The sequence below is a fragment of the Rhinolophus hipposideros genome, assembly GCF_964194185.1.
Source record: "Rhinolophus hipposideros genome assembly, chromosome: 14".
In the NCBI taxonomy this organism is placed as follows: domain Eukaryota; kingdom Metazoa; phylum Chordata; class Mammalia; order Chiroptera; family Rhinolophidae; genus Rhinolophus; species Rhinolophus hipposideros.
Window position 1 is genome coordinate 43,215,624 of NC_138060.1, and position 27,598 is coordinate 43,243,221.

The window sequence follows — 27,598 nt, forward strand, 5'->3', positions numbered from 1 at the left end:
ACCTTTTTGCCTCTGTGTCTTGAATAACCTAGAAAAAAATATCCTTATATTATTATCAATATGATTCTCTAATAGTAGGAAAACACTTAAAAAAATCCTCATTTCAAAATTTATTAACCCATATTGCCCTTATGCACTTTATGATATTAAGAAAATTTATTCAATCTTAAAATTATGAAGTAATATATTTTTTAAATATCTCAGTTTTATTTTTCTTTACGTTTTAATTTGCAACTTTATATGTAGAAGTAATTACACACATTAAAATAACTTTTCCATTTTATTATTCCTTTTTAATGAGACTATAAAATATCCTACATTAGTACAGTGTGTGCAGTGCTATTACCAAACATTAAATTTAGCATTTACTCATCATAATGCAGTACTTACAAGTTTCCGAGCTTGATTCTGGTAGGTGGGTTACTCAAATTACAGATTAATTAAATTTGTAGTTTTAACTAATACGAGTAACTGTCCTTCTACTATTGGGCTATGATTAAAAAGTGCTTACATCATAGGATATGAATGAGGGAAATTTTATGGGGGTTATTTGGGAACTCTTTAAATTTTTCTCTAATTCTAAAACTATTCTAAAATTGAATTTTTAAAATTGCTTACCTCAAATTTTGTCATGCTCTCCATTTATATTTCTTAATTTAGCTGTGTATGCATCCCAAATAAAAATTGTTAGATGAGTAATGGGTAGTGATAAGAGTCACTACATGGCATCTTCAGAATGTCCCTGAGAGATACTGTTATTATAATTGTACAGATGAGGAAGCTGGGGCATGGAATAAAGAGTAACGAAGCCAGGATTACTTAGCTCATCAGGGGCAGAAGCAGGATTTAAAGCCAGGAAGTTCGTGTTCTACACTGTGTCCCCTCTTAAGGAGTCTTGATCATGCAATACAATATTTGGTCCATTTGCTATCAGTGTAGTAGGACTAACTTTCCACCATAAGAAATCCAAAATAAAATAATACCCTAGTAATAAATTACAACTTGAAAAATATGGAATTATACTTTATTTCTGTTACAGTGATTCCAACTTTACTCTCATACAATGGGTAATTTTTACGAGTGAGGACATGTTTGTATTCTCTTGACAAGAAATGTCTGTTAGTGGTGTTATGTATGGCTTCATTAAGATAGTGACAAAGAATGAAAAAACTGAAACGAGCAGTACCTAAAAGGTCGGGGAAATGGATGTGGTTGGGTATCTCATAGAAACAAAATTTTTATGAGACTTAAGTTTCTAAGGAACTTAAATATATGGCATATTATTTTATGAAACCATTACAGTGTTGTACCATATGCTTATTACAGTGTTTTGTTTTACCATGTGCCTCTTAATGGTGGGCATAAAATTATAGATATTGTTAAAATTTAAATATGGGAAAAGTGATGGTAAATTTTCAACACTTTTTTGAGATATTTTTGTGGGACTTGGAAAGTATTTCTCTGCTTGAAAATAGAGAAGAAGGAAGATGGAGTTTGTTGCATAGTTCAAAAATTGTTGCAGATGGAATATATTGGTTCATCTTTTCATTTACTGAATACTGTATGTCCATTGGTATATTGACACATTCAGCAACATAATATGTCGATCTGCTGCGGGAATTTAAGGTCTCTCATTTGTCAGCCAGAGACATAATGCTAAATGCTTTAAGGGAACTTGAATTATAAACAGATACAGTTCTTACATAATCATTCTTTTTCTTTTGGTGAGCCAACTGGCAATCCTCTGTTGACTCTTGAAAGTTATTTGGATTCGGAGGATGGCACTTTTCTTGCTAAGAATGTATATTTTTAAATCTCTATTAAAATTTTTGTGAGACTGTGGGGAGTTCAGGAGAAAGGTCATATTTGTAAATACTGGAATTTTAAATTCTAGTACACACTGAACAATTAAAATTTAGGTTTAGATCTCTAATTTCAAATGACACCCTAAACTGACCTAGTTATAATCTTCATTAGGCCAGGTGATTCATGTTACCAACTGTGGTTGAGTTGCTGCTTCATAATTCTGTGCTGGGCAGAGGAGGAATAAGGCTTTATCTCTGATGGGAAAATAACATGTCATGCTGTCATTTTTAAAAGGGCAGTATGTGGCAAGGGTTCTGGTGAGGGTAATGAGAAGGAAAGCAACTGCAAGGACCATAATGTACTCCAAAATACCTGTAATCCAACAGATAGCCTTAAGACGAACACGTTATTTTTATGCCACTGAGTTCTGTTCTCCACAGCACATGGCACACTCCTTTGCTCAAATAGCAGCTACTGTATGTCCTAGATTTCCCAGAACAAGCCAACTTGCTGGTATTCCATTCTGTTTTTTCCCATAAATTTACTGTACTGATTAGACCACATGTCCCATTTTTGAAAACAGCATATTTAGAAAAATGACTGTCGTACACAATAAATGATAAAGTATTTTGGAACATTTTACATTGGGAAAGTGAAGTGTACAAAAGACAAATCTAAGTTTGAATCTCCCTTTCTATGACTAGTTAAGTGCAACCTTTTGAGAGTATCCTGATTTAATGTGTTGTGGTATTTTTCTACATGTTATTAAAAGTAATGAATTTTTTTGGTTAAAATAAACACATTATTTTTAATTCTTCAACTTCTATTGGCAAAAAAATATTTTCAAATTCTTGCTTCTTTTTATGATGAGCAAAAGAGAAAATACTTTGTATCTTCAAACTGTTTTTAAAAACATTGTTGGTATGAATATGGTTTGAAGGAAGTTAAGCAAAACAAATATCTAAAGAATTAACAAAAGAAAAACCAAGACTAAAATTTCACCATATTTTCTCTTTCTACATATTCACTCATTTAAAAGTGGTACAAATATTAGAAGACTAGAACTATAGTTTGGGGATTTTAAAGATCCCGTTATATGCTTTTCTAAATCTGGAAGGGGAATCATTGAAGATCCTAATAAAGTATAAATCAAGACGTTGCATATAAACCACTTTATAAAGCAAACAAATATATTTTTCATTATAGATTTTCCTAGTCCTCTGCAACCAACAGAGCTTTCTTCTAGGACAAAATGTTACAGCTTTTTTTTCCAGGATTTATTTGCACACTGGCCCAGGAAGCATCTCTTAAGTGTTAAGATGTTATTGTACCTTGAATGGGGAGGAATCCCTTCCTAGCTTAAGACAGAGTCGCTGGTATCTTTAAAGAAGATAAACATCTGAGAGTAAATAGGTAGGATGTCTGCTATAAAAATAACTTAAAAGTACTGTTTTCTGTCCTCTGTAGTTTCACAGTAGAGAGGCAGCATTTCTGATACATTTGCAACTTGTGTAAAATTATAATACTATGTCCAGGTACTTTACTTGTTCAAATCATAGGCTACTGAAGAATAAGAGAAACATGTTTTACTTTCCTTAGTTTCATTCTGTTTGGATTTTTTTTAAGCAAAGGAATTTTTTTATTTGTTGCTCTTAAATTTGATTCATTTAAATACTTTCCAAACTGATTTTTTAAATTTTCATGTACTTAAATCTAATAACTTACTTCTCTCCTAGTTATTAATTTATAGTAGAATCTCTATTAGAAAGAGCTTATTATTTTAGAAAAGCAAAAAGGCTTTGAGAAAAAACGGTTTATTTTAAATGGTGCTACACAGGAAGGGAGTCCCTATTTTAAAAGCTGAGACCTGGATTAGACCTTCAAGGACGTCTCATATCTGAGTGCTTTCCATCTGCCCTCTGAAATCTGATTTAAGTCTCATGTTCTACCTCATGTCTTCCTTGGTCTCATGAAGACCAATTATGGAATAAATTGCCAGAAAACCTAAGATAACAGAGTAGCAGGCAAGAGGAAGTCAGCAAGCAGGTGTAATGTGAATGAACATTCTTCAGAGTGGCTTCACTTGTACACTGTACGATGACAACTGTCGCCTCATAAACTAGAAAACAGACTGTGCCCCAGCCTAACAGGGTCATCTGACAGCTCTCTTTCTTGTGTGTGTAATATGTGGGTGTGTTTGCGTGAGAAATAAAGCTGTTTACATACACCTAGAACAACAACTCTTAAAGTATTTGGACTATGAATCTTCAGATACCAAACGTTTTAAACTACATACAAATGCAGACACCAAAACACTACCTCCGTTTAAGTTGTTGTACAGTGTACTTTCTAATTTAGCTATCATTGATTCTAAACTGCAGAAAATGTTAGAAACATTTTTTTTTTTTGTCTGCTTGGCTTACATTTAGCAGTGTGCTTTCCTCTTTTACGAGTGTGTCAGAGATTCTGAGACATCATTGAGAACAAGTATGGGGACTTGATTCTGAAGAAGTAGAAGAACTCGTTAAGATCATTCTGTCTTTCTGCCATACCAACGCCTAGGCCTGCCAACAACAGCTTGATGCAGGTTTTGCTCTCTCTTCTTTCTGGGAGAAGACCAGAAAAGTTAGGTTTCCAAAGGCCTCCCACTATGCAAAATAGATGGAGCAGAACTGCTAACAGACCTATAATTAAGCTATTCGACTACCCAGCTTAACTGTCATTACCCAACTAATTGCCAATAGGAAATGCCCTTTGTGTCTCTCAAACAAGTAAAATAAATAAATGTCAGTAAATCAAAAAGTAAGATAATCATGAGTTGCCTATGTTTTATGTACATTATGATTTCACAATTTGGATTCCATCTCACTCTTTGCGGACTGTGGTTTGATCTCCCTTTGGATTCAATTTTCCACCTTACTCATGGGTCCATACACATTGAAACTAAACACAGATATTCTGTGCTCACAAATTACCAACCTCTATTATGTTTTCAAAGTCTGCCATATGCTTTTTTTGTTTTTTAAATAAGCAGATCTACTCATGGGAAATTCCTTGAGGGCCACCCTTGGTTCCTGAGAGTATTGTTCTTGAAATATATTTTTCAGTATTCAGTTATTTTGTAGCTAATAGAACAAAATTATTTTTTTTTCCTTCATAGCATTCTGCTCATAAGCATTGACAAGGCAGATGTGGCTAAGAAAAATGAGAAATCCTAAGAGTAAAACTTGTAAATGATACACATAGTTGAATTACCCCGAAATTAGTTCAATAGTTATTAAAGACTGCTTAATTGATAAGTTTTAGTTCTTCTCCAACTTCTAATCATGAGAAAATAAGTTAGTGGTAAAACCCTGACTTTTTACAAATGCAGACACATTTATGAAACAACATTTAAACTAACCAAAATAGGAGAAAAAGCTAATGCTGTTTTACAGTAGGAGAGCTATATAAACACCCCCAGGACCTCTGCAATAACCCTTCTGTTGCTCTGAGGTCTACTACACAAACCCAGCGTGTGAACAAATTCCTCTTGCCTCGGGCCATTTTAAGTTGTATGGGAAATTTCTGGAGAAAGTCTACCAGGTGGTGTATGGAGCTATTTTGCCTGTTGTAATTGCATCGTCTTTAGAACTTTTGTGACCTGTAAAAAACCATGGGTCAAAAAATCCCTTTTGTCAGAATACTTTCTACATAATGAATTCAAATATTTGTGTTAGTTTTAAACATTGAAAAGGAAAAGAAAAAACACACAAAATGTACTTGTGCTAAACAGTTTCATTAAAAATAATAAAAAGTTTGGGTTTCTTTTCCCTTTTAATTCCAAATCCTGTGAGCTTGGATAGGGGTGAAGTGCTATCTGCATTTTCCAGATGAAGAACCGCTTGGCAGGAAGGTGAACCGCCTAAGCTGGTTGTCACAGCACCCGGCAGTGCTAGGCAGCAGTAACTCTGTGGCTGATACTTCTGGAGTTACCTTTATGATTTGGACAAGATGTGACTGGTTGGCACTCTGAGCCATTGAGCTGCCTCTCAGAAATACTCTGACACACAGTTGGAGAGAATGTGCAAGCAAGTAATACAAAATAAAGCACTTCAGAAAACGCTGGAGTTGAATTCGGAAGACCTGGGTTCAAGTGTCTCCTAAAGCACAATTAGAGCCATGCGTGGTGTAACGTTGTTTTAGTTAGCGATGGACCGTATATACAGTAGTGATCCCTTAAGATCCTAATGGAGCTGAGAAATTCCTGTCACCTAGTTACGTTGGAGCCATCATGATGTTGTAGTGCACGTTCTCGATGAAGCTGCCATAAACGACCCTGTGCTGCCAGTCATGTGAAAGGATAGCACTTACAATCACAGCAGTGGGCTAGGCCATCCAGGTCTCTGTAAGTGCGCTCTGTGAGGGTCACTCCCTGATACACTTCTCAGAATGTATCCCTGTCAGTAAGTGGCCCGGTACTGTACCTCAGTGACCCTGGTGGAAATCGTTCCTTTTTGGCTTCCCGTACAGAATGCTTATTGCAGAGGAGGTTTACCTTAATGCTCAGGCTCAAATCCTGATTCGACCACCTCTTTTCTGTTTCCTCATCTATAAAGTGGTAATGGTACCTATGGTTTAGGTTACATGGGTTATATGTCAGGCTCACAGAAATCTACAGCAGTCTCCCCTTTCCCACGGGGGATATGTTGCAAGACCACAGTGGATGCCTGAAACTGTAGCTAGTACCAAACCCCATACAGCACTATGTTTTTTCCTATACAGACGTATCTCTGATAAACTTTATAAATTAGGCACAGTAAGAGATTAACAACAACTAATAGTAAAATAGAACAGTTATAACTTGGTGTGATGAATGTTGTGTGAGTGTGGTCTCTCTCTCCCCAAATACCTGAATTTTACTGTACTCACCCTTCTGTGTTGATGGGAGGTGCTGCAGTGCCTACTGATGAGATGAAGTGAGGCGAATGACAGGCATTGTGACGTAGCCTCAGGGTACTGGTGACCTCTGACAGTGTGTCAGAAGGAAGGTCATCTGCTTTGCGGGACCCTGGATCATTGAGCCATGGTGATGCCCACGGCTGGATGCCAGGAGCAGATGAAGTCGATGGTTGGGGACATTGAATCTTGTTGGACTTTAGTTGACCGTAGGTAACTGAACCCTGGAAGGTAAAACCACGGGTATGATTTTTGGTGTATAATACGCCCTCTGTAGCTGGGAGCAGTGCTACTGCTGCTGCTGCATATTGTTTGACAGCATGCTGTCAACTGCCTATTGCTATGTAATCAAAGGAGAGCAAACATGTAAATGCTTGTAATATGAGGTAGATGAGTGTAATCTAAAGTTCTCTGGTAGTTACAGAAAGGAGAGATTATTTCCGTGTGGGTTGTCATTGGAGTATTCTTGGAAGAATGGAAGAAATGCTTTTTGAGTTTAACCTTAAAAGATATTTAAGATTTGGACATACCAAGGCTGGAGAAATTGAAAGTGATGAAGGGCATTCCAAGGAGAAGCAAAAGCATGACCAAAATTAAATGTTTTATTACTAAGTTACTATATTGATTTTAAGGAATCATTATATTTCATCATTTGGCTACATACCTACTTCTATATGAATATAGCCTAAGTACTGGAGATACTTACTATATTATATAATTCATAAAATATTCTTAATTACCACAAAAAAACCAGTAAGATAGGTTTTATTATTCCCATGTTATAGGTAAGGAAACTGAAGCTCTGTCAGCAGTGATTGGTAGAAGGGGAGAACTGTATAAGCACTAAATTTCATGTATTTTCACAACAGTGTACTGCCTCTGTTAGTCTAAGTAGAAACATTTTCAAGCCCATCAATCACAGTTGGCCTGCAGTTTGCTTTCGCAAAATGTATGCCATATTCAGAAGAGCTGGAGAAAGAGTTTAGATGACCCCATGGAGTAAACCCAACACCACTACTCTAAGAGTAACCCCAAACCTGTACGTTGCTGGTAATAGTACCTGGAAGGCTACCCAAAGCAAGTGTCCTTACTATCACTGTGTGTGTGGTCTTTGCTCCGTTTTGAACATAACGTGAAGTTTGTTGTCTTTAGTTTATGAAATTGAAATTAATCAGTAGATGAATATCAAGTCTTCAAGTTGTGCTGCAGTTTGATAGAGGAATCCTGTTCTTGATTCTTGATGCAAAGATGTTTGGAAAACTAAGAAATAAGAATTTTCATAATTGATATTAGGAAATTATAAATTCATAATAGTCAAATAATTAAAATAGGCATCCATTGATAGACCACCGTACTCTGAGAGATTTTCTACTTACCATTAGTATGATTTTCTTTTTGAAGGATTTTTAATATAAACTATCATGACTTGATTTATTATTAATTTTAGTTGATGTAATAAGCCACAAAAGCTTGTTTTTAAATCAGGTGTCCAAGACAGATATTTCTGATGTTAGAAGAATACAGTCTATCTACTATGATTGGGCTATTGCGTATTTGTTACATTTTAAATGTGAAGTTAACATATTTTTGCTTGACATGTCTTGATTACACTGCATATTCTGAAGACCCACACTACTCCAATATAACTGTTACTTCAAGAGTAATATGACTATATGAAGTGACATTTATATTAAATGTGATTTTCATCTACTGCATAGGGTTTTCTGAAATTATGACAAACTGTAATTCCATCCAGTTCTGGTTGCATTGTAAACTTGGGAGTGAACTGAAATAATTTGTCATAAATATAGCACCATGGGATTTATTTGGAATACATTGTAACATTTTTCATTTTTAATATTACAAGATTAGCATCATTCAGTATGAAATATTATATTGTGATATAACATATTTCAAAAATGTCTTCTTGATGCTGTTACTGTATTTTATTCATTTTAACTTGATGTCTTCATTGTCTAACATTTTCTCTGCTTTATATGCTGCTTATTCTTAATATTGCTAAGAATTGTGTGTGAATATATATTTTTGCTACCAATGTGTAGCTAGCTAGTATCAACGACATCTGTTAGCATTTTGGAAGTGACATAGTTCATTCAAGCTGCCAGTCTTAAGTAGAACACAAGCGATTATAAAAATACTAATTCTCATTACATGGTAACAAATTCCAGAGATTCTTAAATTTACTTTAAAAGACTAATGACTCTCCACCTTGACCTCCATCTACAAATGATGTGTGATAATGTATGATGTATGCTGTAATGTATTATGTATGATGTAATGTATGACGAAAAATAGAGCTTCTCACAACTTCTGCTTGCTATGCATGACCAACCCTGAGTCCTCAAGTTTCTCCACCCTAGCTCAGGACATATTCATGGTCTTTCCCTCCTCCTATTTGCTAGGCATACACCAGTCTAGGGAGGCAGGGGGAAGTGAATGGGATAGGACAGGACAAGAGTTAAGTGGTACCTGGGTACGTCTAGGTTAAGGAAAGGACCAGACCAGTTCTTGGCCAAATATCAACTTGGAACAATTGCTTTTAATGCCCTCCCACCTCATCTTTTGCATCTTTCGTTATCTCTTATACTCCAGGTTTTCTTTTTATATCTAATAGAAGACTTTTTTTATAGCATGGGGTAACTTGCAGTCAGGGACCCTGGAGCAGTTTAACAGTGTGACCTTGAGCAAGTTATTTAACCTCTCTGTGCCTCAGTTTCCTTGTTTGTAAAATTGGTGCGGTATTTAATAATACCTCATCCCAATTGAGATGTGAACCGCACATAACAGTTCCTAACATAGAGTAGACACATAGAAATGTTAGCACTAGGAATATTGTAATAAAATATTCTTATCACAAGTCAAGTGGTTATGGCTATCTATGGGGGAAACTTGATATACTCACCCAGAAGGGGCTCAATAAATGTTGCATTTACTGACTGGTCCATCACTTGAAAGACCCGCCTTTTCTTATAAGTGCCTCTTGCTCAAAATTACCCCTCAGTCGTTTTACCCCTTAAAACTTTAATCAGTGTACACCCCCAGAAGGGTGCTAAGAGAGAAAAAAATGATCGTGAACTAAACCAAGCCACACTGAGGTAGGAATGACTAGTTAGCCCTAGGAATGTTTTCTATTAAATCATAATAATTGGTAGAATTCTTGGCAAATTGAAACTAGAAAGGACAATCTGAGCCTGTAACCTGAATGCCCAAATCAGTTTAACTTGTCACATCAAGTTGCCATACTGTAAGCCATGAGAGATCCAAGATTCAGTTTCTACCATGTTTTGACTCTTAGTAAGTAGGCGTAGTCTTAGCCTACCTATCACCTCAGGTCTCATAGGACATGAGGCCCTCGGACCCTCTAGCCAGTGACTTGAGATGGCCTGACCTCCCGGGTCTCGAGATGCCAGGTGTCTGTAGAGAGGACCTCAGAATACATTCTTGATTTGGTAAGTTGCTCTCCCCTCCTCATTGTTTCTCTTAAATTTTGGGCTGGCTTTTTAAAAATAGTATATAAACTGCTTAACCATTGACTATATCATTATGTTTCAGATTTAACCCATTTTAAGTTTATTCTGATATAATTATAAACTCCTTCATGTGTAGTGGTTGTCATATTTTGTAACGTGGTCCTCTCCTTTCAACTTAAAAGAATCAGAGGAATTAATGCTAGCCATTTTCATTAAGCCAATTTGAATTAATATATTAAAGATCATACTGTTCTTAATGAAATGTGCAGAACATACAAACTGTGATATTGGGCTTCATTTGAAAATGGCATGTTTGGATACACTGTTGTGGCTGTTTCATACCTCTAGCAGTTATAAGGGCCTGGATTACATTTAGCAGAAAACAACTCCAGCAGAGGAGCTTAGCCTGGTGACAACACAAGCTCAACAATCATGTAGGACAGTCTTTGAAGGGTAAGCCAGAACCTGAACTCTAGAGTCAACAATTTTGTCAAAGTATTTTGTATCACTTATGGTAGATTGGCTAGTTAATCTATTATTTAAAAGTACTTAAGAATTTATTTCAAGAAGACTAAATAAAGCCAGTATCTTTAGGGAAAATACCTAAGTTACACTGTCATGTAATTGTAAGGATCTAGAGTAATTCCGCAGTAAAGCAGTAAGCCAATCGAGAAAGGACATCTGTTTAGCATCTGAATTACGTCAACTTACTGACAGAAGTTCCTATATTTATCTTTAGAGCCTGCTAAACAATATACTATTCTAGAACCTAATAAGGATTGAGATCTACCCAGATAGATAGATAACATAGCTCGACTCAAAGAATTCGTGTAAAAACTGTATTGTGCTGTAAAAACTAAGTTCTTAAATCCAAAGCAAGACAAATTAATGATAACCTTAAATCAAAATTTAATTATATAATATCTATTTCTTTATCTTCAAGTGTGAAACAAAACAACATGATCAGAGACTGAATTGATATATTGAGAAATATATCAAGCTACTTCAGCTTCTCTACTTCTCCAGCTACTCTAATTGTGGGATAAATTACCTTCTTGGAACTTCAGTTTCCTTATATACAAAATGCTAATGTTGTTTGTACTGGTTCCTTCTTAGGGTTTGTGGTGAGAATCAAATGACATAATATGTGAGAAAATGGTTTGTTAATTACCAGGTGTTTTTCAAATGTATGTGAAGTCTTAAATACAAATAATACAATTAGCAATATAGATATGCTCCAAGGCAACAGCTATATATAGATCTGTATCTTAGAAAATCACTTACCTAACATCCTCTGAAAAGCAAGTATGAATAGTAACCCGAACTTTCATTGACACTCAAATTTTCATCCTAATTTTTGTCTCATTTAAAAGGATATAACTGATGGCTTACATTTGTTGACTTCTTACTATTATTTCTACATACTATTTTTAATCTTCAACTATTATTTCCACATATCATGTCATTTAATCCTCACAACAATCCCATGACATAACTAATAGTATTTCCATAAGGTACTGAAACAGAATTGCTTCAAGAACTTTGCAAAGTCACACAGCTAATGAGTAGGAAAGATAGAATTCAGATTCCAGAGCCCAGGTAGCTCCACTAGCCTCAGCAATAGGCAATTTGAATCATACTATGTATAGTATAGTTCATCTCACATTAAAACCCCAAAATGCCATAAATTTCTAGAAGACCTATTGTCATGAAATAATTTTAGGACTGGTTAATTCTGCACAAAAGGACCCGTTAGATTTGCTAATTAAGGGTACCTGACATTCATTACCTGACTTTAAGATGAAAGTGGATGCCTCTCTGGCTTCTCAGAGACCATCAGTGGTTATGCAGTGGCCAAATTGGAAATCCTTTAGCCAGAACGAGAAATGTGAGCAGAAGGAACCTGCTAACTCCTACCTTCATTTTTGCTCTTCGTCCTTTGCCTGTCCAAATCCCACTCACCCTTCAGCTTCCCAGCTCAAACACAAATAGCTTTTTTCTTTAACTCATGACATCATTAACTCAAGTGTCATCACATAGTTAAAGAATTACTTAAGCCATTTTAATTGAATGCCTACAAAAGTCCTCCTGAACAGTAGCTAACAAAGGAAAAATGTATTTGTTTAACTGTAACTGAGACTTACGTAGTATATCTGCCTTACTTTTTAAAAAATTTCTGATTTGACTAAGTTTCTGCTCTCAGAGCAATAATGTACGTTTATGAGTATAGTTCTTTAGATTTCGGTAAGTTCTCATAACAATTTACCCGGTTAAAGAAAAATCCTTTTTACTGTACTCTTATTAGAAGAGCACCTGTAAAGGTGTTTCTCCTAAAGTATGGTGCTTTACCACCAGAGGTGTGCAGAATGATTACTGGTGGCACAGAATAAACATTTTTAAAATTTATGATTACATATATTTATTTTAGTTTATGTTGGACAAACATATTACTAATACATCAAAGCCAATAATTTCATAATTTTAATTGAGGCTAAACTAAGTATTTTATTTTTTAAAAAGATCTTCAGCGTGGGTATTTTGCTTTAAAAAAAAAAGTTAAAGAAGACATTAAATGAAAGATACTACAGTTAGTACCTAAATAAACAGGTACACATGTAAACAGTATGTGGAAAACATTGGTGCATAATATATACAGTTAGCTGACAGCTCGCGTTCTACAGTGTATGTGGTGTGCTCTGTGACAGTCTTGATGCTGCCTTTATGACAGCCTGTAATGAAAACTTTGGGTTGGTTATTCTTCGCATTATAATAAGCTCTTTATAGACTATTTTGTCCTATTTCAAAAAACAGTTAATTTCTGAGTCTTGTTTCCTTATATCTCGTATAACAATGTATTTATTATTTGCCAGCTCCTTCACAATGGGAGAAGCTCCATGGAGTTTACTATGATGGGTTTGCAAGATGAATGCAAAACAGCAATTATTTTTCTTACTGATTTCACTAAGGTCCTATTATGGGAAAGTCTGTGATAAAACACAAAGCAGTTTTTCCCTGAAAAAATTAGATATTCAGTAAGCGAAGGTGGCCACAAGGAATATGTAAGTGCTCTGTTAAATATGAAATGTAGGCTCCCCTGGGATTTCAGAGTAAATACTGGTCATATAATATACATCATTATGTGTGTTTATGTGTGTGTGTGTTTTTAATTTGGCTGCAAGAGAAACCTCAGACTTAAAGGTTTTCTCTTCTTGGCTTTTGATCTTTTAAGTGTGTTTTTCCCTTTGTGGTTATGTTCGAAAATAAGTTAAAAGCCTAAGATTTGGGCTTTGGTGAAGTTTTTTTGCTGTTTTATCAATTGGTTTTAATTGAGAAACAACTGCCAGAAATGGTGTCGTTTTTGGAATCTAGCTGACACGGTTTAGAATACTGATCCTCTACCTACTTGCGCAGTGATTTGGGGCAAGTTGCCTGACCCAGCCTCAGGCACACCAACTGAAAATGGGCTTAATAACCCTTAGATCATAGAATTGGAATCCAGATCGATGCAGACTCCTGTCCAGGGTTTAGTGCAGCATAGGGACAGAGTAAATAGATTTAGGAGCTATTGGTTTTGTTTTCAGCAATCTACAATGACTCCATAAACTATGGTCATGTTACCTGGTATTCAAAGCCTAACTGTGCTTCTAGGCCACCTTCTTTCCTCAAACTGCTAAAGAGCCTCCTTACTTTTGGAAACATTCTGTATTGTGCATGTCACCAACTGTGTAGTTTCAAATTGTGCCTTCTGCCTTCCCCCAGTCTTTCCTATCAGTCCTGCATGTCGTTTGCCCCTTTTATTTCAGTCTTGACTACTATTTTCTCTAGACTTCCAGTTGATAGTACATGTACAACTTAGCAGGTGTTTTTTGCTCTACCTGAAGTCTTTTCCAACCAATAAATACTCAAAGCTAAGTACTCAAGGGCAAAGAAGACTGTATGCTATACTTTTCCCATATTACCCATAGTTGTCTGGCATAATACCAAAAATAAACAAAAAAAGATGTTAAATCAGACTCATTGAGAAAATGGGAAAGTAATGATCATAAAGTAAAATAAGAGCATGGCACATCGTGATACATTTACTTAAGGATGGTTATACGACATTGAGCGTCTACCATGGTACTTTACTCATAGCAGTTGCTAGGAAATAGTCATGAAATAAGTCTACTTAACTGAAGGAGGTACCTAACCACCTAGTAATGGAAATGAGACGGAGGGGAGAAGAAATACAGTGAATCCCTGAGGTCAGAAGACCTGGATTCTAATTGTATTACTCTAATTGCATGGCTGTGGTCACTTAAAATCATGTGTGAAATTAGGGGGAGTGGGGAACCAAACAACTAACAAAAAATTAAAACAGACTTGGATTGTGAACATTAAATCTTGGCTCTGGAACTAACTGCGTATGTGCTCTTGATCAAATCATACATCTCTTGATTTCCTCATCTCTAAATTGAGCATGATGAAATTGTTCTCACAAGGCTATGAGAACATGTGTGTAGATGTCTGGTATATGGTGGGCACATACTAAATTGTGTGTGTTTGTGTTTAATAAACCTCTATGGATTGTATTGCTTAAGTGGGTGAAATTAGGAACTTGTGTTAGGCAATCACTGAAATTGCTTTGAGCTCGAACATTCCATGTTAGTTACCTTAAAGAGAAGGTAATAGGTGAAGGATAGATAGTATTGCTTTTAAGCTCGTTCGGGATCCCTAACTTACCTGAAAGAAACAGTTTGCAGCTAATAAAAAAGGGGGGAAATGGATACATTGAAATGACAAGGCACTAGTAAAATATATTTTCTCACTCACGTCTCGGCTTTACCTTTATAGCCGTACCACTGGGCATCTGTGGCATTTCCCCGCTGGGTTCCCATGTTCCATTTTACCCAGTAAGAATTTCTGTGCATTCAGAATGATCGAGTACCTCAGGAATAACTTTAAATAGAGTTGTACCTGTCAAGTTGACAGGCAATTCACTGGCGGAAGAAGAGCTATATTTGATAAAACATATGTCAGGTTTGACTTCTTAATAGTCTACGTGATTAAACAATTTCTGAGAGAATGTAACACTGATTCACTCCATTTTTTCAGTGAAAGATTCTGCCTATTGAAGAGAAAAAAATGCAACCTATTGCCAATTTGTGGTCTTGTTTTGTTTTGTTTTCTTTGAAGTCCTAATTCCTGAAATAAACACAAAATCAGTGTTCTTTTCCTTCATTTTCACAATTTTTCTGGGCACACAAACCTTCAATATTGTCCCTTCTGGCCAGTTTCTGAGTGAAGGTTTAAAGTGCCTTGTTTGTGTGGCATGCAGCCATGTTGCAAATATTACAAGTTCAATAGTACTAATCTGAGCCTTCACGTAAAAGAAGCTGGTATGTATCGGGCAGGTTGGCAAACTTAAGAGAATTACAGTAATAAGTGGTTTCCTGGGAAGGCTGTTTACCAGCAGTCACATATGGAGGTCCCTCTAATAGATTAGAATCCACCAACAGATCTTAAAATTGGAACTTGTTGGTTGGGCCAAGAGTTATCACTGCTGTGCCCCACCCTTTCCTTTTCTGGTTTGCAATATGGTGCTGCCCTCCTTGTTTCCTGAGGAACTCATCCTCTAGGGAGTTGAAAATCTCTCTTACTTGCAAAAAGGTTTCAGATCCTGACCCAGGGGGCTGGCAGGTAGGTCCCGACTTCCCGGGCATGTGGTATAGTGTAGTATATACCAGGGTGTTCGGCCTACCCAGGAGGAATCATACCCTCCGCCACAAACACTGCCAGTTAGGGATTATTTCTCTTTTTTCTAAAAGTTATTCTTTAACCATCTCATCCATAACATCTATAAGGAAAATTGAAATTCAAAATAGATAAAACAAAGTGGAAAAATCTTAATTTGGTTAATCATATCTGAGATTACTTTAAGCATGTATCTTTAGTTTAAATTTTCACATTTTTTTCTAAGTAATTAGAAAACTGAAGGACCGTATTTGATACTGTACCTGATACTTTGGCAGCAGATAATAAATGGGATAAAAATAAAACGTGTTAAAAACTGTTAACAGAAATGTAAAGGAATATAATTCAGCCATGCACCACTTAAGGACTGGGATACATTCTAAGAAATATGACCTTATGCTATTTCATTATCATGTGAACATCATAGAGGGCACTTACCAAATCTAGATGGTGCAGCCTCCTACACACCTGGCCATACAACGTATGGTCCATACAGCCTGTTCCTCCTAGGCCAGAAGCCTGGACAGCACGTTACTGTACAAAACAACACGAGATTAAGGCAAGCACAAGAGAAAATGATGCAACCAAGAGACACAAAACACGAGCTGTATGAGGCTGCTGCCAGTGTAATACAGCTGACTGTTTTACAGAAAAACGATGTTTTTCTAACTAGAAAAAGTATACTAAAATTATAAAACGTATAGTCTAGTAAATACATAAACCGCAACATAGCTGTTTATTATCAAGTATTATGTGCTATACATAGTTATAGGTGCCGTGCTTCTGTGCGACTAGCAGTGCAGTGGGTTTGTTTACACCAGATCACAACACGTGAGGAACGCGTTGCTATGACATCACGGTGACTACATCGTCACCAGGCAATAGGCTTTTCCCAACTCCATTATAATCTTATGGGCCCACATTCCTATATGCGGTCCATTGTTAACAGACACATTATTGTGCAGCACATGACTATAAATGCATACTTTCTCTGCAAGCCTTTGAAAAACATGAGATTATTTTTATAAAGATATTATCTCTCTGAATACTAAATCTGTTTTATGAAACTCGGTTCACTTTGGTTTTAAATACGGACTTTAAAAGATGACCCCTGAACAGTGGTGCTCAGACAGTTTTAACCACAGAATCCTTTCTTCAAACAAAATATTTAAAGGAAGTACAATATCTGTAGTGGCTGCCCTCTGTTTAAAGTGGGGTGAAGAAAGGAAAACAGAAGTGCATGTACACACAGAGACGTGCATACAGAGATACATAAATTTCCCATGGTTCCAAGAACCACTGTTTGAAAATCACTGGTATTTTACTACCTTTTTGTTAGAATGACCAAGATCCCCGATTTGTAGTATTCTTAAGTAGACCTTGAGAAATAATTAATTTAAACTTGAAAATGCAAATTTTAGGAAAAAGATTGCTGAAAGATAGTGGCAGTAGTGGTATTCTTTAATCTCTCTATAAAAACAGAGCAAGAAGGATATCAAAATAAAAAACCTATGGATGACAACTACATCCAAACCAGGTATTCCCACAAACTCCCAAATACTAGCAGGTGGGGACAAACTGCCAACAACTACATGATTCACGTGGGATCAGTAACCATGTAGGAGGAAGCCGAGGGAAGGAAACAGGGCAGGTGATGCGGCCCTGAGGAGAGGAAACCCCTCAAATTGCCACCATGTCCTCACTGGAAGGCACAACGAGCCAATCACAGAGCAGCCGCTGAGACTGGGTGGGCATTTTTGGAGGATCTAATTCATAGGTGAACACAAGGGAACTGGGAAGTGATTCAGTTTGATGGTGCTCGAACAGTCTGGGCCTTATAACCTCTTGAAGCGAGCAAACAAAAGCTCCCTTACAAAACAAAGCCTCTCACTGAGGAAAGCTGCTTGAAGTAGAATCCAAGTTCAGCAAGACGAAACAATATGGGAAAAGAAAGAAAATGTCCCGATGAAAAGCTGGTGATGACAACAGAGGCTTTCCTGCAAAGTATAAGGTCCTATTGAAAAAATCGTTTTGTGAAAACAACAGAAGGGAGAGTTGTGGAGTTGAAAAACTATCCTGGGTTATCCCTTTCAAAGTATAGAAAAACACATTTCATTAAAATTTTTAAAAGTAAAATAAAATTAAAGTTTTTATAAGAAAAAAAGTAACTCCTCGAAGAAAACATAGGCAGTAAATTCTCAGACATTACATTTTAGTAATGTTTTTACTGATATTTCTTCACGGACAAGGGAAACAAAAGAAAAAAAATAAGCGGGACTACATCGAATTAAAAAGGTTTTGCACAGCAAAGGAAACCATCAACAAAGTGAAAAGACATTCTACTGAATGGGAGAAGATATTCGCCAGTGATACATCTGATAAGGGCATAATGTCCAAAATCTGTAAAAAACTCATTCAGCTCAACACCCAAAAACAAAAAATCCAATTAAATAATGGACAGAAGACCTTATTAAACATTTCTCCAAAGAGGACATACCAATGGCTATTAGACATGAAAAAATGCTCAACGTCACTAATCATCAGAGAAATACAAATTAAAACCACAATGAGATACCACCTCACACCTGTCAAGATGGCCATCATCAATAAATCAACAAACAAGTGTTGGCAAGGATAGAGAGAAAAGGGAACCCTTATGCACTGTTGGTGGGATTGCACATTGGTGTAGCCACTATGGAAAACAGTATGGAGGTTCCTCAAAAAATTAAAAATAGAGCTACCCTTATGACCCAGAAATTGCATTCCTGGGTATTTATCCAAAGAAATCCAAAAGACTAATTCAGAAAGATAAATGCACCCCTATGTTCACTGCAGCACTATTTACAATAGCCAAGATATGGAAGCAATCAAAATGCCCATCAATAGACAAACGTTGGATAAAGCAATTGTGGTACATATATACATATGGAATATTACTCTGCCATAAAATAAGAATGAAATATTACCATTTGTGACAGCATGGATGGACCTAAAGAGTGTTATGCTAAATGAAATAAGTCAGACTGAGAAAAACAAATACCGTGTGATCTCATTTATATGTGGAATCTAAACAACAAAGTGAATAAACAAAACAGAAGCAGACCCATAGATACATAGAACAAACTGATGGTTACTAGATGGGAGGGGCGCTGGAGGGCTGGGTGAGAAAGGCGAAGGTATTAAGTTGGTAGTTACAGGAGGGTCATGGGGATGTAAAGTACAATATAGGGAATATAGTCAATAGTATTGTAAAAAGTGTATAGTGTTGATGGGTATTAGACTTATTGGGGGGATCACTGCAGAATTATATAAACGTCTACTATGCTATATACCTGAAACTAATATAAAATAATACTGAATATGACCTATTATGTAACAAATAGTCGCGGGATGTGTACTGCAGCACAGGGGCTGTAGTCAGTGATGGTCTGTTAACTATGTACAGTGTCCAGTGGGTGGTAGACTTGTTGGGTTGTCACTTTGTGAGTTATGTAAATGTCTGATCACTATGTTGTTCTGTACACCTGGAACTAATTTAAAAAAAAATAGGAAAAAATTTATTTATTTTTATTTATTTTATTACTTTTAAAAGAATGGAGCCTAAGGGGAGACATGACTACTAAATAACATGGTATCCTGGATGGAATTCTGGTACAGAAAAAGGACATTAGGTAAAAACTTAAGGAAATCTCAGTTAGATACGGACTTTAGTTAATAATAATAATGTATCAGTATTGTCTCAGTGATTGTGACAATACTAATATGTTAATAATAGGGAAACTGGCTGTGGGGTATATGAGAGCCCTGTACTATCTTTGCAATGTTTCTGTAAATCTAAAACTTTTGAAATAAGTTTATTTTAAAAAATATCACCCCCCCCCAAAAAAAAAAGTTAATCGCGTATTTATTCAGTATGTACTACCCTCAGTGTTACAAGTGTCAGTTCTTTGTGAATTCACAAAGTGGAGTCTCAGACTCCACTGCAGCTGTTTAGGATGCAAGGATGAATGAGACACCTTGCCTGCTCCCAAGGGACTGCAGTCCGCTAACGGCAGGATACAGCATAACCTGGGATGGGTGCTGTAATAGAGACAGAAGCCATGGCCTGTGGGAAATCAGGGGGAGGGATCATGTATTTTGCTGGGGTTAAAATGAAACCAAGTGTTACAAAAATGGTTAACTGAGAAAAAGGCAGTGGACTGAGCACCAAAGGAAATTCAAACAAAAATCGGACAGTTAGATGATAGCAAAGGTGTAGTGATGTTCAAAAGAAACAAGTAATGAGAACAACTGTATCCAATGGTGACCGATTACAAATAGAATTGAAAGATTTCTAGTCCCAGCAGGAAACAAGTTCAATATAAACCAGCAGTTATTAATAGTTTTCTTATATCAGAAACTGGAGTGACACAGGAAAATGATAAGCACATAACCTACAAGAACAAAAAAGTAGTATTTCTGTTCTCATTTAGTCACCCTTTTACCTATTATGTGCCAGAGAATCATCTTTAAGTTAGATATACAAAAAATTAGAGAAGATTCAGAGAACCAAAAGAAACATCGAAATGGAAAGTAAAAGCCATTTTAAAAACCGTAAATTTGCTTAGTACAGAAAAGCCATTTCTACCTCCCTATAAATTTCCATAACTAAAAGGTACTGATATTCTTAGAAGGACACTGACAAAATGTGTTTTTCAACAGAAGTAGAGGAAAATGCCTTAAGTGTAGCAATGAAATAAAATTCAGCAAAGAAAAAACTTCCTAGTTTAAGGGAAACTAAATACAATAATTTAATGTCAGTAGTGGGGGGAACTTATCTCTTTATTTAGGGGGATGGCCTGCCCTTTGTTGGAGGTCTAGAAACAGCATTGCTTCCAACTATTCAGGTAAACAGGATATTCTTTGATTTGAATATAATAATATATCCTAACCACATTTTAGCAAGAATATAAAACATTATGTGTTTTGTGATCTTAACACATAAATATGACAGTTACATTTGGATTTGGGTTTCCAAAGGAAAATTAAATTCATGGAAAGCAAAGAATCCCAGGTGGCATAAGTACTTAACAGATTTGAAGATAGGGATTTCCTGTAATATATTCTATTCTCAACCTTTTGTTTTAGCCCTAACATTTCTATCCCTTCAAATACTACTCCAGCCAGTCCACCTGCATCAAATGAATAATAGCTTTTCATAAGTAGTAGCAGTTTTCTCTGTATGTGGACAATAAGAGTGCCCATCTTTAGAAGTGATTTTTTTTCTTTAGAATCAGACTACTCTTACTGTTTTTATTTGAACTAATTACTGGGTGCTTTCAGAGCTTTGCTTTTTATATACTACATGTATTGTAGTCACACTATGTCCTTAGCATTTGTTTCGGTTTGTAAAGAATACAATTAGCCTTTTTAATGCTTAGTTCAGTCACAATTAAAGCTCCCCTAATGGTTAGGGATTGGTCTTTTCCAAGGCTGAGAAGGTATTTTTAATTATTCATTCCTTGGTTTGTTTCTTACAGCAGCCTCAGCTGTGCTTTATTATTCAAAGGTTAATGCAAACTGAGAAGTGGGTAAATTAAATCTGCTTGGCAGCCAACAACCCGGTGTATTAGCACACTGTAAGACCGGGATGGGCAGTGTAAGTGATTTCCACCACTGCAGCACTGCCAAAAGCAAAACCCACTAAATCCCTTAAAGGTAGCCTGCAGTGACAGGAATTACTAAAGGATACTACAAATTGGTGGTTCTTAAATGGCACATCTTCAGTCAAATCTGTGTTTGTTTTGCTTACAAAGAGAGAAGACAGTGGCTGAAATCTGAAAGGTAGTAATAACTTCTGTAGAAAACTGATGTAGATACCATGACTAATGAGCGTTGTGTAATGTTAAATCAAGATGAGTGCTGGAAGTCACTCCTATGAATGTTTTACAAGAGCAGACTGCGAAACCTCACATGAAAGCGAGGGCTTAATGGACTGTTCCTTAGACGACTAAGCGTGTGAAAGTGCCGTCCTCCCTCCACCCCTGTGAGCATTGTAAGGAACAGGATGTTTCCACATCCTTTCATTTGCTTCCATTTTTAAAACGTTTATACTTTACAGCTATGGAACCAGGAATTTTGTAGACTCTTAAAGATGCCTGAGAGATAGAAATACTGGCACAAATAATGTGAGGGTGCTGCATAACTCAGTATATTCAATGAATATACCAACAGCCAAAAGTAACTTCTTAGTCTTCTGTTTGGTTACCCGTCATCTCTTTTCTACCAGGGTGTTTTGTGTGCCTGGTCTCTTAAAAGCTCCCTTCCAAGTGGGTCAGCACTTATGCCAAGAGCCCCCAGAGCTCAGTCAGGCCTCTTCCATCCCTTCTCAGTGGAGCAGATCAGATAGACAGACCTGTGCTCCCTTCCCTGTTGTTCCTCCCTTTGACCAAAATCCCATCTATCTTATGACCTTTGCTGATGGGCTGAAGGGAAGAAAAAAGGATAGGCGATGAAATCTGTGCCTGTCATTGAAAGTCTGGAGCTTTTGAATACAAAGCCTTTCTTTTATGAAAGCCACTGTAAAGCATTAGGAAATCCATGTTTATGAGGTTAAATAGGGGTTTAAGGAGGGGAAAAGTGGGTGGAAATATCTCATTTGAGAATAATAATCCTATCTCTCACATTGTTGTGAAGGTTAAAGAAGACAATGCATTTGAAAGTGGTTTGTGAACTCTATAAACCTATCCAGAGATGAAATATTGTTAAATATTAACTAAATATTATTATATAAATATTGTGAAATAAATTGCTAAGTGTTTACATGATGTGGGGACTTACATGTGTTCTTCAGACCATGATAACTTGTATCTGCTTTTTATTGGTACTTGGCTGTAATTTTTGCCAATTCTCGTCTCTTAAACAGAACTGGAGAGAAATAATGCTGGCACCTTTTAGTTTAGTATCAGTGCTGCCGTGCCTTCCATTTCTCCCACCTCCAGTCTACGCTAAGGCTTGCTGTCCATTGTGAGGGACAGCTGAGCCTTTGAATAACACAGTCCTGGGTTTGAACTCAGCCCACCATTTACTGCTTAACCTTTGTCAAGCCATTGAACTTTGTTGAGCCTTAGTTTCAGGAAACAGTGAGTGGCAGAGTTAGCAGTAATTGGAGGGAATATGTATTAACAGCCATAGTTACCGTTTTAAAAACACCCATTCTTTGTCAGACTCTACATTTGACACTTTACTTTATATATATATATATTTCTTATAACACCCCTACAATGTAAATAAATATAACACCTCTCAAGTAAAGAAAACTAAGGCTCAGAGAAGTATGAAAAGTGCCTACCATATTGCCTGGTACGTAGGATATGATCAGTAAAGGGTGGATCTTACTATGTCACGTGGATTTCATTGTGTGATCCTATTTAGAACCTTCCATCAGTGCCTGTCCACCTTTAATGTGCTTATCAATCATCTAGAGATTTTTTTTTTAATGTAAATTCTGATTCAGTAGGTCTGCATAGCGCTGCTGCTTTCTTCGCTGTCTGAGGCCCTCAGTGACTCCGTAATCTGCCATCGTGGTTCTCAACCCCAAGTGTTCATTAAATGGTTGATTCTGTTGGTCGTGTGGGACCCTGGCTTTTTGTTTTTTTAAGTTCCAGAAGCAGATCAAACTTTTTTTTAAAGCACTGGACTCCCTTTGTGGAAAGAAGTCGTGTGAGAAATAAATACAAGATAGATAGATAAATAAATGATAGACAGACAGACAGACAGACAGATAAACGCATGCACACACACGCACACACAATGAAGTTTCTCTGATTGAATCTCAAGTACGGAGTACAGAGATTAGTGATCCCAAAAGACCTCAGTGGAGGTCTCAGTGGAGACCTGCAGCCCATAGAAGCAACAAATTTGAAAAACGCAGGTCTCCAGAATACGTTTCCAATTCCTCTCGTGGCATTTAAGGCTTTACTCTGTCTAACCTCAGTCACCTGGCATATTTGCTGCTCTCTCGACAGGGAACCCACTTTGCTCCTCCTTGCTTTTTTTCTAGCAGTGCCTTTAACCTGTTATGCCCCCATTTTCCTGTACCTGTTACAATCGACCTTATCTTTCCCACCCAGCTTAATTGTCACCCTTTTGTGAAGCCTTTCCCTATGAAGTCCATTTCTGAAGCACCTGTGGGATGTGTTCAACCACATGCTCCCCTGAGAGTCTTATGTCCTTCTCAGGTCACTGCTGAAACAATTCCTGGTACTGCCGTGGTGTAGGAAAACCCACCTGTCAGGAAATGAAATCATTCTTTTCACAGGGCTTTCTAAGAATTTTGATTATGAATCCCACAGAGCACGTACATCTTGCCATCTCGCAAGTTGCACAGATAGGAAGCCCCTTGGGGATCAGGACTGTTTTTTTCTGTTGTTGTTTTTTTTTCATTTTGCCCAGGTCACAGTGTAGTGCCTTACACATAATAGGCACTGAGGAAAAGGTGGAGAATCACTGAAAATGTCTCAGCACCATATAGCCAGTATTTTGGTCTTGTGGATATCCTAATCTCCTGAAATAATCATAGGGAAGTTTTGAATTACGACCATTAAACACCACCTTATTGACAATGTCTTGTAGTCCTGGCTTATTATTTACAGGGTCTATTTTAGCCACATAGCACCTTTCTTCCCCTACAGGGCTGACATTTAGTTTTTCTTCTCCTAAACTTGAAAAAATAAAAATACGTTTCTGTATTTAGTTACTTATTTTTGTTGGAGTGATAATGTGTATATATTGTGGAGGTGAGAGGACAAATTTTAAAACTACTATTAAAGAGCATATGAGAATTTTGGCCTAGTGCTGTTTCAGATGTTATTATAGGATGGAAAGTAAGAAACTGAAGCTATTCTTTTCTGAATTATAAACCAAGAAAGGTGGTTTGTAACCACCTTTATAAACCAGTCATTTGTGATTTTTTTTTTTTCTATGAGCTCAGTATTTAATGGGAGAAGATTCAGGGACAGAGAGAGACATTAGCAGGCAGATGTCACATAGCAGACAGAAAAGAGAAATTAGAGCCGCTAAAGAGAATCTCTTCCTATTTCCATGTCTTCAGTCCAGGAATAAAGGGAGAGGTGAGCTTCAGGACCCTGATTCAACCCTACTGGTTTCTCACTTACCTGATAACAATAATTAATGAACCAGGTACTGTTTTAAGCACTTTACACATATTAACTGATTTAATGCCTACACAAGTGCTATGAGGTAGCCAGTACTTCACAGATGAAGGAACCGAGACAGCATGAGATTAAATAACTTTCTTTAAGTTACACAATAAGTACATACCTCAACATACTAAAGGCCATATATGAAAAACTTACAGCTAACATACTCAATGGTGAAAACCTAAACACATTTTCCTTAAGCTCAGGAATAATACAAGGATATCCACTGTAACCACTTTATTCAGCATAGTATTAGAAGTCCTAGCCACAGCAGTCAGACAAGAAAAAGAAATAAAAGGCATCCAAATTGGAAAGGAAGAAGTAAAACTGTCATTATTTTCAGATGACATGATATAGAACCTTAACTATTCCACTGAAAAAACTATTAGAACTGATAAATGAATTCAGTGAAGTAGCAGCATGCAAAATTAATATTCAGAAATTGGTTGCATTTTTATACACCAATGAAGAACTATCAGAAAGAGAAATTAAGAAAATAATACCATTTACAATAGCATCAAAAAAACAAACAAAAAATACAATCCTAGTAATAAATTTAACCTAGCAGGTAAAAGACCTGTATTCAGAAAGTTGTAAGACACTGAAGAAAGAAATTGAAGAATATACAAATAAATGAAAGCATATACCATGCTCATAGATAGGAAAAATTAGCATCAATAAAATGTCATACTACCCAAAGCACTCTATAGATTCAGTGCAATTCCTATCAAAAGACCAAAGGCATTTTTCACATAACTAGAACAAATAATCCTAAAATTTATATCAACCACAAAAGACTCAAATAGCCACAGCAGTCTTGAGAGAGAAGAACTAAGTTGGAGGTATCATACTACCTGATATCAAACTATTCTACCAGATTATAGTAATCAAAACAACATGATACTGGAATAAAAACAGACATATAGATAAATGGAACAGAATAGAGAGCCCAGAAATAAACCACACCCATATGGTCAATTAATCTATGACAAAGGAAGCAAGAGTATACAATGAGCTAAAGACAGTCTATTCAATAAATGGTACTGGGAAAACTGGGCACGTACATGTAAAAAAAATGAAACTAGAACAACAATAAACTCAAAATGGATTAAGACTTAATGTAAGACCTGAAACCAAAAACTCCTAGAAGAAAACATAGGCAGTAAACTCTGACATTGCTCTTGTGTGTGTGTGTGTGTGTGTGTGTGTGTGTGTGTGTATGTTTTGGATATATCTCCTTGAGCAAGGGAAACAAAAGAAAAAATAATCAAATGGGACTACATCAAACTAAAAAGTTTTTGCACAGTAAAGGAAACCATCAGCAAAATGAAAAGACATTCTACTGAATGGGAGAAGATATTTGCCACTGATACATCGGATAAGGGGTCAACATCCAAAATTTATAAAGAATTGAAACAACACCAAAAAATCAAACAATCCAATTTAAAAATGGTCAGAGGACCTGAATAGACATTTCTCCAAAGAGGACATACAGATGGCCAATAGACATATGAAAAGATGCTCAATGTCACTAATCATCAGAGAAATGCAATTTAGAACCACAAGGATACAACACACCTCTCAGAATGGCTGTCATCAATAAATCAACAAATAAGTTTTGCGAGGGTAACAAGAAAATGGAACCCTCGTGCATTGTTGGTAGGATTGCAGATTGGTGCAGCCACTATGGAAAACAGTATGGAGGTTCCTCAAAATTTAAAAATAGCACTACCTTATGACCTAGCATTTCCACTTCTGGGTATTTATCCAATGAAATTTACTTTGGAAGTATATATACACCCTTACGTTCATCTCAGCATTATTTGCAATAACCAAGATACGTAGGCAATGTAGGTGTTCACTGATAGACAGATGGGTAAAGAAGAGGTGGTACATATTTACAATGGAATATTACTTGGCTATAAAAAAGAATGAAATTTTACCATTTCAGACAACATGGGATGGACCTAGAGGGTGTTACTCTAAGTGAAGTAAGTCAGACAGAGAAAGACAAATACCATGTGATCTCACATGCAAATGTAAAGAACAAAATAAAAAAAACAGAAACAAACTCATAGATGCAGAGAACAAACTGATGGTTGCCACATGGGAGGAAGGTTGGGGGTAGGGAGCTGGGTGAAAAAGGTGAAGGGATTAAGAAGTACAAATTGGTAGTTAGAAAATAGTCATGGGGATGTAAAGCATAGGGAATATTGTAATAACTATATATAGTGCCAGGTGAGTATTTGATCAGGGCGGATCACTTTATAAATTATATAAATGTGTAAGCACTATGATATATACCTGAAACTAATATAAAATAATGATTGTCAACTGTAATTGAAAAAAAAGTTACACCGTAAGTGGCAGAGCCAGGATTCAGACCCTGGCTCTCTGGATCTGTAGTCCACTTTCTTTACCACTATGCTA

General features: G+C 36.4%; 1 protein-coding gene across 3 annotated transcripts in view; it reads left to right on the forward strand.

Moving 5' to 3' along the window:
• Positions 1-27,598, forward strand: part of UBE2E2 (ubiquitin conjugating enzyme E2 E2) — a 297,767-nt gene that overhangs the window by 191,570 nt on the left and 78,599 nt on the right. The gene's annotated exons all lie outside the window — the stretch shown is intronic.